Genomic DNA, 13,370 nt, shown 5'->3' with positions numbered 1-13,370 from the left:
TGCATGGCAATATATCTCGAAATGGCTATGGAAATGCCATAATAGGTAGGTATGGTGGCTGTTTTGAGGAAGATATAAGGAGGTTTATGTGTGATAGAGCGTATCGTATCACGGGGTTTGAATGCACCGGCGAAATTTGCACCAACTCTCAAGGTGAGAAAGGGCAATGCACGGTACCGAAGAGGCTAGCAATGGTGGAAAGGTAAAAGTGCATATAATCCATGGACTCAACATTAGTCAAAAGAACTCATATACTTATTGCAAAAATTTAGAAGTCATCAAAAATCAAGCACTACGCGCATGCTCCTAGGGGGATAGATTGGTAGGAAAAGACCATCGCTCGTCCCCGACCGCCACTCATAAGGATGCACAAGCCAGGTACACTTCATGTTTCAAATTTGTTACACAACTTTAACCATACATGCATGCTACGGGACTTGCTAACTTCAACACAAGCATTCTTTAAATTCATAATCACCCAACTAGCATGACTTTAATATCACTACCTCCATATCTCAAAACAATTATCAAGTATCAAATTGATCATAGCATCCAATTCACTTCCTATGATAGTTTTTATTATACCCAATTTGGATGCCTACTATTCTAGGACCAATTTATAACCATAGCAAATACCATGCTGTTCTAAAAGACTCTCAAAAAGATATAAGTGAAGCATGAGATACTAGCAATTTCTACAAAATAATTCACCACCGAGCTTTAAAAGGTATAAGTGAAGCACTAGAGAAAAACTATCAAGCTCAAAAAGATATAAGTGAAGCACATAGAGTATTCATGCAAATTCTAATAAAATAGGCTTATCCCAAAAGGTGTGTACAGCAAGGATTATTGTGGTAATCTAAAAAGCAAAGACTAAAAAAATACACGATGCTCCAAGCAAAACACATATCATGTGGCGAATAAAAAATATAGCTCCAAGTAAAGTTACCAATGAATGAAGACGAAAGAGGGGATGCCTTCCCGGGGCATCCCCAAGCTTAGGCTTTTGGCTATCCTTGAATATCTTGGGTGCCTTGGGCATCCCCAAGCTTAGGCTTTTGCCACCCTTTATTCCATAGTCCATCAAATCTTTACCCAAAACTTGAAAACTTCACAACACAAAACTCAACAGGAAATCTTATAAGCTCCGTTAATGAAAGAAAACAAAACCACCACATAAGGTATTGTAATGAACTCATTATTTATTTATTTTGGTGTTAAAACTACTGTATTCCAACTTCTCGATGGTTTAAAACTATTTTACTAGCCATTGATGCATCAAAATAAGCAAACAACACACGAAAAACAGAATCTGTCAAAAACAGAACAGTCTGTAGCAATCTGTAACTAACGCAAAGTTCTGGAACTCTAAAAATCCTACCAAAATAGGAAGTACTGGAAACTTTGGTTATTGATCAGAAGAAAAAAGAATCAATGCAAAATCACGTTTCTGTGATTTATTCATTTTTTTCTCGTGAGCGCAAAGTTTCTGTTTTTCAGCAGAATCAAATCAACTATCATCATAGTTTATCCTATATGTTCTACTTGGCACAAACAGTAATTAAAAGATAAAAACACATCTAAACAGAAAGTAGAAGCAAGAAATTATTACTAAACAGGAACAAAAACAAAAAACCACAAAGAAAATTGGGTTGCCTCCCAACTAGCGCTATCGTTTAAGGCCCCTAGCTAGGCATAAAAGTGAAGATAGATCTAGGTAGTGCCATCTTTGATTTTCAGTTTTTTAGCAGAGTCATGCTCGAATCCTGGAGGTTCTTTACGTTTCCCTTCATACTCGGAAATTTTTAGATCTAAAGAATCCAACCGCTTATTGCAGAGAGTAATCAACATATTCATGCGGTGAAGATTTCCGCTAACACTTTTAAGGGGCTCAAGAGATTTTTGTAAAAAAATTGTAACTTTGCAAATCTTTCCAAACACTTGTGTTTCTTCTTGGGTAGGATGTGATCCTCCCTTTTGAGGTAGTGTTCCCACTATTCCCTCTATAATTTCATGAGCAATACAAGGATCAATTTCAATAAAATTTCCCTTGGCAATGCAATCCAAGAGTTGTCTATGTGTCATATTTAGCCCAACATAAAAATTGCGAAGAAGAATTCTGAAGTTCACCTCTAGGATGCACTTGTGATAAGATTCCATCATCCTATACCAAGCATCTTTTAAGTTTTCTCCTTTCCTTTGCTTAAAGTGAAGAACTTCAAACTCGGGGGACATAGGAGCGGATAAGGAACTAGCCATAATGACGAGGTAAATGAGCAAACAGACGGGTAACAGAAAAAGGCAAACGAAAAGAGAGGAGGAGGTTGGGAAAGAGAGGGCAAATAAAACGGCAAGGGTGAAGTCGGGGAGAGGAAAACGAGAGGCAAATGGCAAATAATGTAAATGCGAGGGAGATGAGTTTGTGATGGGTACTTAGTATGTCTTGACTTGAGCGAAGACCTCCCCGGCAACGGCGCCAGAAATCCTTCTTGCTACGTCTTGAGCTTGCGTTGGTTTTCCTTGAAGAGGAAAGGGTGATGCAGCACAGTAGTGTAAGTATTTCCCTCAGTTTTTGAGAACCAAGGTATCAATCCAGTAGGAGGCTTCTCAACAAGTCCCACGAACCTACACAAACAAACAAAGAACTCGCAACCAACGCAATAAAGGGGTTGTTAATCCCTTCACGGCCATTTGCGAAAGTGAGATCTGATAGAGATAGTATGATATGATAAATATATTTTTGGTATTTTATAATATAGATGCAAATAAAAGTAGATTGGAAGCAAATATGATAAGAGATAGACCCGGGGGCCATAGGTTTCACTAGAGGCTTCTCTCGAGATAGCATAAGTATTACGGTGGGTGAACAAATTACTGTCGAGCAATTGATAGAAAAGCGAATAATTATGAGATTATCGAGGCATGATCATGTATATAGGCATCACGTCCGCAACAAGTAGACCGACTCCTGCCTACATCTACTACTATTACTCCACACATCGACCGACTCCTGCCTGCATCTAGAGTATTAAGTTCACAAAGAACAGAGTAACGCATTAAGCAAGATGACATGATGTAGAGGGATAAACTCAAGCAATATGATATAAACCCCATCTTTTTATCCTTGATGGCAACAATACAATACGTGTCTTGCAACCCTTTCTGTCACTGGGTAAGGACACCGCAAGATTGAACCCAAAGCTAAGAACTTCTCTCATGGCAAGAAAGATCAATCTAGTAGGCCAAACCAAACTAATAATTCGAAGAGACTTGCAAAGATAACTCAATCATACATAAAAGAATTCAGAGAAGATTCAAATATTATTCATAGATAAATTGATCATAAACCCACATATCATCGGATCTCGACAAACACACCGCAAAAAGAAATTACATCAAATAGATCTCCACAAGAGAGGGGGAGAACATTGTATTGAGATCCAAAAAGAGAGAAGAAGCCATCTAGCTAATAACTATGGACCCGTAGGTCTGTGGTAAACTACTCACAACTCATCGAAAGGGCTATGGTGTTGATGTAGAAGCCCTCCATGGTCGATTCCCCCTCCGGCAGAGTGCCGGCGAAGGCTCCAAGATGAGATATCGCGGATACAGAAGGTTATGGCGGTGGAAATTGTGTTTCGGGTGCTCCCTGGATGTTTTCGGGGTACGTAGGTTTATATAGGAGGAAGAAGTATGTCGGTGGACGCTCGACGGGCCCACAAGACAGGGGGCGCACCCTCCTATCTCGTGGAGGCCTCGGCTGCTTCTTGACTTGCACTCCAAGTCCTCTGGATCGCGTTCGTTCCAAAAATCACGCTCACGAAGGTTTCATTCCGTTTGGACTCCGTTTGATATTCCTTTTCTTCGAAATACTGAAATAGGCAAAAAATAGCAATACGAGTTGGGCCTCCGATTAGTAGGTTAGTCCCAAAAATAATATAAATGTGTAAAATAAAGCCCATAAACATCCAAAAGGGGTAATATAATAGCATGGAACAATCAAAAATTATAGATACGTTGGAGACGTATCAGCGGTGATGAGCCCAGATTCCACGAAATGGCTTGAGGCCATTAAATCTGAGATGGGATCCATGTATGAGAACAAAGTGTGGACTTTGGTGGACTTGCCTGATGATCGGCAGGCCATAGAAAATAAATGGATCTTCAAGAGGAAGACGAACACTGATAGTAGTGTTAGTATCTGCAAAGCTAGACTTGTGGAAAAAGGTTTTTGACAATGTTCAAGGTGTTGACTACGATGAGATTTTCTCACTCGTAGCAATGCTTAAGTTTGTCCGAATCATGTTAGCAAATTGCCACATTTTATGAAATCTGGCAAATGGATGTCAAAACTACATTCCTTAATGGATTTCTTAAAGAAGAGTTGTATATGATGCAACTAGAAGGTTTTGTCAATCCTAAAGGTGCTAACAAAATGTGCAAGCTCCAGCGATCCATCTATGGACTGGTGCAAGCATCTCGGAGTTGGAATATACGCTTTGACGAGTTGATCAAAGCATATAGTTTTATACAGACTTGCGGTGAAGCCTGTATTTACAAGAAAGTGAGTGGGAGCACTACAGCATTTCTGATAAGTATATGTGAATGACATATTGTTGATCGGAAATAATGTAGAATTTTCTGGAAAGCATAAAGGAGTATTTGAAAGGAGTTTTTCAAAGAAAGACCTCGGTGAAGTTGCTTACATATTGAGCATCAATATTAGAGATAGATCAAGGCGCTTGATAAGTTTTTTCAATGAGTACATACCTTGACAAGATTTTGAAATAGTTCAAAATGGAACAGTCAAAGAAAAAGTTCTTGCATGTGTTACAAGGTGTGAAATTGAGTAAGACTCAAAGCCCGACCACGGCAGAAGATAGAAAGAGAATGAAAGTCATTTGCTATGCCTCAGCCATAGGTTCTATAAAGTATGCCATGTTGTGTACCAGATTTATTGTATATCCTACACTGAGTTTGGCAAGGGAGTACAATAGTGATCTAGGAGTAGATCACTGGACAGCGGTCAAAATTATCCTTAGTGGAATAAGGATATGTTTCTCGATTATGGAGGTGACAAAAGGTTCATCGTAAAGGGTTACGTCGATGCAAGTTTTAACACTGATCCAGATGACTCTAAGTCTTAATCTGGATACATATTGAAAGTGGGATCAATTAGCTAGAGTAGCTCCGTGCAGAGCAATGTTGACATAGAAATTTACAAAATACATACGGATCTAAATATGGCAGACCCATTGACTAAACTTCTCTCACAAGAAAAACATGATCACACCTTAGTACTCTTTGGGTGTTAATCACATGACGATGTGAACTAGATTACTCACTCTAGTAAACACTTTGAGTGTTGGTCACATGGCGATGTGAACTACGGGTGTTAATCACATGGTGATGTGAACTATTGGTGTTAAATCACATAGCGATGTGAACTAGATTATTGACTCTAGTGCAAGTGGGAGACTGAAGGAAATATGCCCTAGAGGCAATAATAAAGTTATTATTTATTTCCTTATTTCTTGATAAATGTTTGTAATTCATGCTAGAATTGTATTAACAGGAAACTTAGTACATGTGTGAATACATAGACAAATAGAGTGTCACTAGTATGCCTCTACTTGACTAGCTCGTTGAATCAAAGATGGTTAAGTTTCCTAGCCATAGACATGAGTTGTCATTTGATTAACGGGATCACATCATTAGAGAATGATGTGATTTACTTGACCCATTTCGTTAGCTTAGCACTTGATTGTTTAGTATATTGCTATTGTTTTCTTCATGACTTATACATGTTCCTATGACTATGAGATTATGCAACTCCCGAATACCGGAGGAACACTTTGTGTGCTACCAAACGTCACAACGTAACTGGGTGATTATAAAGGTGCTCTACAGGTGTCTCCGATGGTACTTGTTGAGTTGGCATAGATCGAGATTAGGATTTGTCACTCAGATTGTCGGAGAGGTATCTCTGGGCCCTCTCGGTAATGCACATCACTATAAGCCTTGCAAGCAATGTGACTAATGAATTAGTTGCAGGATGATGCATTACGGAGCGAGTAAAGAGACTTTCCGGTAACGAGATTGAACTAGGTATTGAGATACCAACGATCGAATCTCGGGCAAGTAACATACCGATGACAAAGGAAACAACGTATGTTGTTATGCGATTTGACCGATAAAGATCTTTGTAGAATATGTAGGAGCCAATATGAGCATCCAGGTTTCGCTATTGGTTATTGACTGGAGATGAGTCTCGGTCATGTCTACATAGTTCTCGAACCCGTAGGGTCCGAATGCTTAACGTTTGGTGACGATTGGTATTATGAGTTTATGTGTTTTGATGTACCTAAGGTCGTTCGGAGTCCCGAATGAGATCAGGAACATGACGAGGAGTCTCGAAATGTTCGAGACATAAAGATCGATATATTGGAAGGCTATATTCGGACATCGGAAAGGTTCTGAGTGGTTCGGGTATTCATCGGAGTACCGGAGAGTTACGAGAATTCGCCGGGGAGTATATGGGCCTTATTGGGCTTTAAGGGAGAGAGAGAGAGGGGGGGCTTCCTAGGGCAGGCCGCGCGCCCCCCATGGCCTAGTCCAAATTGGAGTATGTGGAGAGGCGGCGCCCTCTCCTTCCTTCTCTTCTCTCTTCCCCTTCCTTCTCTCCTACTCCTACTACTTGGAAGGGGGGATCCTACTCCCGGTGGGAGTACGACTCCCCAGGGCGCGCCATAGTAGAGGGACGGCCCTCCCCCTCCTCCACTCCTTCATATACGAGGGAGGGGGGCACACCATAGAACACAAGTTGATCATTGATCTCTTAGCCGTGTGCGGTGCCCCCCTCCACCATAATCCACCTCGGTCATATCGTCGTAGTGCTTAGGCGAAGCCCTGCACCGGTAGCTTCATCATCACCGTCATCACGCCGTCATGCTGACGAAACTCTCCCTCGACACTCTACTGGATCGTGAGTTCGTGGGACGTCACCGAGCTGAACGTGCGCAGATCGCGGAGGTGACGTACGTTCGGTACTAGGATCGGTCGATCGTGAAGACGTACGACTACATCAACCGCGTTGTCATAACACTTCTGCTTACGGTCCAGAGGGTATGTGCACAACACTCTCCCCTCTCGTTGCTATGCATCACCATGATCTTGCGTGTGCGTAGGAATGTTTTTGAAATTACTACGTTCCCCAACACGATCATCACGTGAGATGGAGTAGTCATCAATAGTGAACATCTCTATGTTGATCATATCCACTATATGATTCGTGTTTGACCTTTCGGTCTCCAGTGTTTCGAGGCCATGTTTATACATGTTAGGCTTGTCAAGTTTAACCCGAGTATTCTTCATGTGCAAAACTGGCTTGCACCCATTGTATTTGAACGTAGAGCCTATCACACCCGATCATCACGTGGTGCCTCGGCACGAAGAACTTTCGCAACGGTGCATACTCAGGGAGAACGCTTATACCTTGAAATTTAGATAAGGGATCATCTTATAATGCTACCGCCATACTAAGCAAAATAAGATGCATAAAAGATAAACATCACATGCAATCAAAATATGTGACATGATATGCCCATCATCATCGTGTGCTTTTGATCTCCATCACCAAAACAACGTCATGATCTCCATTGTCACCGGCTTGACACCTTGATCTCCATCGTAGCATCGTGGTCGTCTCGCCAAATATTGTTTCTATGACTATCGCTACCGCTTAGTGATAAAGTAAAGCAGTTACATGGCATTTGTATTTCATACAATAAAGTGACAACCATAAGACTCCCGCCAGTTGCCGATAACTTTTACAAAACATGATCATCTCATACAACAATGTATATCACATCATGTCTTGACCATATCACATCACAACATGCCCTGCAAAAACAAGTTAGACGTCCTCCACTTTGTTGCTGCAAGTTTTATGTGGCTGCTATGGGCTTCTAGCTAGAACCGTACTTACCTACGGCACAAAACCACAACGGTGATTTATCAAGTTTGCTGTTTTAACCTTCACAAGGACCGGCCACAGTCAAATTCGATTTCAACTAAAGTTGGAGAAACAGACACCCGCCAGCCACCTTTATGCAAAACTAGTTGCATGTCTGTCGGTGAAACTGGTCTCATGAACGTGGTCATGTAAGGTTGGTCCGGGCTGCTTCATCCAACAATACTGCCGAATCAAAATAAGACATTGGTGGTAAGCAGTATGATGATCACCGCCGACAACTCTTTGTGTTCTACTCTTGCATATCATCTACGCATAGACCTGGATCAGATGCCACTATTGGGAAACGTAGCATGCAATTTTAAAAAAATTCCAACACTCATGCCAGATCTATCTAGGAGATGCATAGCAACGAGAGGGGGAGAGTGTGTCTACGTACCCTCATAGACCAAAAGCGGAAGTGTTTGCTCAACACGGTTGATGTAGTCGAATGTCTTCTCGTTCTGACCGATCGAGTACTGAATGTACGGCACCTCCGAGTTTTGCACACGTTCAGCGCGATGACGTCCCTCGAGCTCTTGATCTGGCAGAGAGTCGAAGGAGTAGATGAGTTCCGTCAGCAGGACGGCATGGTGACGGTGATGGTGGTGTGAACCGCGCAGGGCTTTGCCTAAGCATCACGAGAATATGAACGGAGGCGTAAACTATGGAGGGGGCGCCGCACACGGCTAAGAGCAATTGGTGTGTCTCATAGGGGCGCCCCCGTATATAAAGGAGGGACGGAGAGGAGGCCGGCCTAGGCGCGCCCCAAGTGGGCGGGGGGAGTCCCACTTGGACTCCCACTAGGATTCGCCCCCTTCCTTTTTTCGGGGAGGGAAAGGGAGAAGGAGTAGGAGAGGGAGAGGGAAAGGGGGGGCGCCCCCACCACTTGTCCAATTTGATTTCCCCTGGTGGGGGGCACGCCAGCCCCTTGCGAGATGGTTTGCCTCCCTCCTTTGGCCCATATGGCACATATCTTCCATCGGGGGGTTCCGGTAACCCCTCTGGTAATTCGGTTTGTACCCCATACACTCCAGAACCCTTCCGGTGTCCGAATACAACCTTCCAATATATTAAACTTTACCTCTCAACCATTTTGAGACTCCTCATCATGTTTGTGATCTCATCCGGGACTCCGAACAACCTTTGGTCACCAAAACACATAACTCATATAATACATATCGTCATCGAATGTTAAGCGTGCGGACCCTACGGGTTCAAGAACTATGTAGACATGACCGAGACACCTCTCCGGTCAATAACCAACAACGGAACCTGGATGCTCATATTGGTTCCCACATATTCTATGAAGATCTTTATCGATCGAACCTATATGTCAACATACGTTATTCCCTTTGTCATCGGTATGTTACTTACCCGAGATTCGATCGTCGGTATCTTCATACCTAGTTCAATCTCGTTACCGTCAAGTCTCTTTACTCGTTCCATAATGCATCACCCCTCAACTAACTCATTAATCACATTGCTTGCAAGGCTTCATATGATGTGCATTACCGAGAGGGCCCAGAAATTCCTCTCCGATACTCGGAGTGACAAATCCTAATATCGATCTATGCCAACCCAACAAACACCTTCAGAGATACATGTAGAGCATCTTTATAATCACCCAGTTACGTTGTGACATTTGATAGCACACAAGGCATTCCTCCAGTGTCCTGAAGTTGCATAATTTCATAGTCGGAGGAATATGTATTTGACATGAAGAAAGCAGTAGCAATAAAACTAAACGATCATTATGCTAAGCTAACGGATGGGTCTTGTCCATCACATCATTCTCCTAATGATGTGATCTCGTTTATCAAATGACGACACATATCCATGGCTAGGAAACTTAACCATCTTTGATTAACGAGCTAGTCAAGTAGTGGCATACTAGGGACACGGTGTTTTGTCTATGTATTCACACACGTATCAAGTTTCCGGTTAATACAATTCTAGCATGAATAATAAGCATTTATCATAATATAAAGAAATATAAAATAACAACTTTATTATTGCCTCTAAGGCATATTTCATTCATTTAATGTTATAATTGAGCAAGCTGGCTTGAGAGAATTTCCTCTGAATGGTAGAAAATTTACTGGGGCAAACAATCTCCCAGATCCCACATATGAAAAACTAGATAGAATTCTTATTTGCCCAGATTGGGAGGATCATTACCCCCTGACTGAGGTGTATGCTCTAGAAAGAGAGCTATCTGATCATACACCCCTGATCCTAGACACAGGGGAGAAAACTTATTCTCCCCCTATTTTCAGGTTTGAAAACTCTTGGATGATGAGAGAGGGTTTTAAGGAATTTGTTATTAAAATTTGGTTAGCCAAATATCATGGTGATACCATAGAACAATGGCAGAACAGAATGAGGATATTAGACAGAAAGTGAGGGGGTGGATTTTAAACTCTGATGCTTGGTATAGAAAAAAAATAAAAGAGAAATCCTGATGATGTTAGATACTCTAGATAAAAATGCTGAGATTATGGGACTCACTCCTCGTGATAGAGAAGACCAAAAAGAGCTCAGATCACAATTGCATAGAATTTTAAAGTAGGAAGACATGAAATGGTTATAAAGATATAAAGACAAAAAAATAAACATGGAGACTACAACACAAAATACTACCATGCTAAGTTAATGGGAGGAGGAGAAAAACAAGATTTTGTCTTTAGAATAAGAGGAGGGAGTGACTGAGGGGGAAGATAACCTCATTAAGTACATCACTGACTTCTTCAAAAAATTGTTTTACAACCAGACATTTCTTCTATCAACCTCAATATTTTGGGGGAACAAACAATAACTAGGGAACATGCTGATATATTAACCAAACCTTTCACTATGGAAGAGCTTCATGCAGTGGTCTTTGGGATGGAAAAAAATAAAAGCCCTGGCCCAGATGGAATACCTATTGACTTCTGCCAACATTTTTGGGAGTCTGTCAAGTGGGATTTAATGAAATTATTGAATGAGTTTCATGCTGGAAAGTTAGATATTACAAGACTTAACTATGGCATTGTTACTTTGGTCCCAAAAACTGATGATGCCAAACAAATTCAAAAGTTTAGGCCTATCTGCTTACTAAATGTCAGTTTTAAGATCATCACTAAAGTCCTGATGAACAGTCTGAGTAAGGTCATCAAACTTATAATCCTACCAACACAGACTGCCTTTATTAAAGGGAGGTATATCATGGAAGGGATTATGGTGCTCCATGAGGCTCTTAATACCATCCATCATAAAAAACAAAGTGTTGTTTTGTTTAAAGTAGATTTTGAAAAAGCATATGATAAAATAAAATGGCCTTTTGTCTATAAGATGTTGAAAATGAAGCAATTCCCTGATAAGTGATGTGACCTGGTCATGCACACAATGATAGGGGGCGGGTTGGGATTAAGGTGAATGATAAAATTGAGCCTTACTTTATAACCTACAAGGCTTTGAGGCAGGGGGTGCCATGTCTCCACTGTTGTTTGTCATAGCAGCAGATGCTTTGGCTATTATTGTAGATAAAGCCAAACATGCATCTATATTAAGGGGGTGTTAACTGAATTAAGAGAAAATGGAGTGAACATGCTGCAATATGCAGATGACACTATATTCCTGCTGGAAGATGATGAAGATAGTGCAAGAAACCTAAAATTCATACTTACAGCCTTTGAACAAATGTCTGTGCTGACTATTAATTTCCAAAAAGGTGAGGTTTTTCTTTTTGGGGAGCCAGAGACAAAAGTGAGATTTATCAGGAGATATTTACTTGTAAGAGAGGGGAAGTTCCCTTTAAATACCTGGGGCTACATGTAACTAATGTGAGGTTGGGCAATAAATTTTGGAATAATGTTACGAAAAAAATAGAAAAAAGATGTACTTGTTGGCAAGGGAGGCTATTGAATATAGCAGGGAGAGTTACCCTAGTCCAGGCTTGTCTGACAAATATGCCCATGTACATGATGTCTTTTTATCCCTTGCCAGCAGGGATTAGGAAAAAAAGTTGACTTCTTCAGGGCCAGATTAGTCTGGCAGGAGAATGAGGATAAAAAGAAATATCATTTAGTTAACTATAAAACATGCTGCTTACCAAAAGACCTGGGAGGTCTAGGAATTTTAACTTGAAATTAATGAATAAAGCTCTGCTAGCCAAATGGTTGTGGAAACTAGAGACAGAAGATGGGATGTGGGTTAGAATCCTTTTGAATAAATATGTGAAAGGGAAGTGTATATCAGGGGACAAAAAGAAAGCTGGAGACTCTTATTTTTGGGGGAGTCTGATGCAGATCAAAGACATTTACTACAACAATGTGAAAAGGAGACTGGGGGATGGGTAGAACACACATTTCTGGGAAGACTGGTGGGTGGGATCCAAACCTCTGAAAGAGGCCTACCCAAGTTTATACTTCATTAACCTGAACCATGACATCTCGGTGGCCCAGGCCATCAACATGGGATGGAATGAGTTTAAGTTCAAGAGAAATTTGACTGAAGATAAGAAAACTCTGTGGGACAGTCTGAAAACTATATGTGAGGAGGTGAGAATGCATGAGGGCAAAGATCAGCCAATGTGGATGTTGACAGCCAGTAGGCAATTCTCAGTGAGATCACTTTACCAACATCTAGTTAAAGTAGAGGTTGGGTTCCCACACAAATTTCTGTGAAAAATTAAAATCCCAGCAAAAATCAAGATGTTCCTTTGGCTTATTGCTAGAAAAAGTGTACTGACCAAAGATAATCTAGTTAAAAAAGGTGGAAAGGGAGTAAGAAATGTGTGTATTGTGGTCAAGATGAGACCATAGATCACCTGTTCTTCTCTTGCTCTGCTGCTAGATTACTATGGAGTTTCATAAAATGCTCCTTCATTTACAAACAGCTCCAATTGGAGTTGATGATTGTCTGGGTCCCTGGATAAAGAAATTCAATCTAGAAGAAAGAAAACTGGTGCTGGTCGGACTTTCTGCTATTTTGTGGGCTATTTGGAAATATCGAAATGACATAGTATTTCGTGATAAATTGATTAATGACCCTATGACTTTGGTGAAACTAACTTGCAGTTGGATTGCTGATTGGGTTGTCTTGCAGGAAAAAAAACAGGACAAAAACTATTGATGCTGGGGGCAAAACTAATCGAGAACGTAGCAAGTGAGGTCTACAGAGCATCGCATGGATGGAGAGCTGGTATTCTTCGACTGATGAGCTGAAGAAGGATCATCCTCCCCCACCCCACCCCACCCCCACCCCCCCCCCGGCGCGTGTTTCTGTTGCTTCCTTTGTTATTTTCTTGCTGGAGGTTGCGCCCTCATGCTGAAAAATGGCCACTTGTGGCCTTAGGTTTGCTAGTAAGAACTGTTGA

Source organism: Triticum dicoccoides, chromosome 4B, assembly GCF_002162155.2.
Source record: "Triticum dicoccoides isolate Atlit2015 ecotype Zavitan chromosome 4B, WEW_v2.0, whole genome shotgun sequence".
Lineage (NCBI taxonomy): Eukaryota > Viridiplantae > Streptophyta > Magnoliopsida > Poales > Poaceae > Triticum > Triticum dicoccoides.
This window is presented reverse-complemented; position numbering follows the sequence as displayed.